A 1,783-nucleotide genomic window follows, 5' to 3' on the forward strand; every position below is an offset into this window, starting at 1 on the left:
AACCCTTTCACAGGGGTCGCCTAAGACCATGCTGCATATCAGATATTTGCATTACAATTCATAACAGTAGCAACATTACAGTTATGAAGTAGCAAAGAAAATAATTTTATGGTTGGGTCACAACATGAGGAACTGTATTTAAAGGCCCAGAAGGTTGAGAACCACTGCACTAGGGAGAGGAAGCTGGGCGTTGCTACTTGATGTCATTACCTGGCACCCACAGCCACTGTTTACCAGTTTGGCTGTGCTGTGGGCCACATTTTGCGCTATGAGGTCTCGGCAGCGTAGGCTGTGATTTGGTGGTCTGTCACTTCGGGGTGGTGGCATAGCCTGTGTCCCACTTGGGGGAAGCTGAGTGTTGCTTTGTGGGCACCAGGTCCACAGTGCTGTTTCTCTGTAAATGGCCATTGTGCATCAAGGTAGCTCCTGTGTTGAACGTCTGCTCCCTGGTGGTCAGTGTGCATCATAGCGACCAGTCAGATGGACACTTAGCATATTAGCCTTTTAATATAGAGAGATTGGTTGATTCTTGTATGTGCCTTGACCGGGGATCAAACCCACAACCTTATAATATCGGGACAATGTTCTATCTAACCAACTGAGCTACCTGGCCATGGCCAAGTTTTGTAAACCTTTTTTTGTTGTTAATACTCACCTGAGGATATATATATATATATTTTTTAGAAAGAGTGGAAGGGAGGCGGGGAGACACACAGAGAGAAACATTGATGTGAGAGAGAAACATTGATTTGTTGTCTCCCACAGGCACCCCAGGGCTGGGGATGGAGCCTGCAACCAAGGTACATGCCCTTGATTGGGTTCCTGGTATCTTTCAGTCCACAGATGGAAGCTCTATCCACTGATCCAAACTGGCTGGGGCTTGATAAACCTTTAATAAATGAATTTAATAAAAATAAAAAAATAAGTTATCAAAATCTAGTATGTGACACAGTGACTAGAATGTAAAAGACATTCCAAAAATATACTTGGTGGAAAATAAAAGCAGGAAAATATTAATCTGAAATAAATTAAGGCCAGAAAAATCACACAATATATATGGAGATCTCTGTGCATAAAAAATGCTAATTTTCTTTAGAAAATCTTTAGACAAAACATTCAACAGTAAAATTCAATATAATATTTTCCATTAAGAGATTTAAAAATCTACCCAATTCTCAAAAAGGGCTTCAAAGAAAGTTAATAGTATTGATACTAGAGGCCCGGTGCATGAAATTTGTGCACTGGAGGGGGGGTCCCTCAGCCCAGCCTGTGCCCTCTTGCAGTGCAGGAGCCCTCAGGGATGTCCGACTGATGGCTGAGGCCCGCTCCCCGGGTTGACAGTTGGACATCCTTAGCACTGCCGCAGAGGTGGGAGAGGCTCCTGCTGTTGCTTCTGCACTCACCAGCTGTAACCCGGCTTCTGGCTGAGGCTTCTCCCCATGTGGGAATGCACTGACCACCAGGGGGTAGCTCCTGCATTGACCATTTGCCCCCTGGTGGTCAGTGCACGTCATAGCGACTGGTTGTTTTGCCATCGTGTTGAAACTGGCTCTCCAACATCCCCCTAGGGGTCCTGGATTGCGAAAGGGCACAGGCCAGGCTGAGGGACCCCAACAGTGCACAATTGGGGCTGGGGAGGGATGCAGAAGGTTGGTTAGCTGGGGAGGGACCGTGGGAGGGCACCAGGGCATGTCCAGCCTGTCTTGCTCAGTCCCAATCAGCCAGATCCCAGTAGCAAGCTAACCTACTGGTCGGAGCATCTGCCCTCTGGTGGTCAGTGCAC

General features: G+C 47.0%; 1 pseudogene; it reads right to left on the reverse strand.

Annotated features, from left to right (window-relative positions):
* LOC102258381 overlaps positions 1 to 327 on the reverse strand; it is a 4,589-nt pseudogene extending 4,262 nt beyond the window's left edge.
* Positions 328 to 1,783: the final 1,456 nt, after the last annotated feature.

This window comes from Myotis brandtii, unplaced genomic scaffold (assembly GCF_000412655.1).
Source record: "Myotis brandtii unplaced genomic scaffold, ASM41265v1 scaffold588, whole genome shotgun sequence".
NCBI lineage: Eukaryota > Metazoa > Chordata > Mammalia > Chiroptera > Vespertilionidae > Myotis > Myotis brandtii.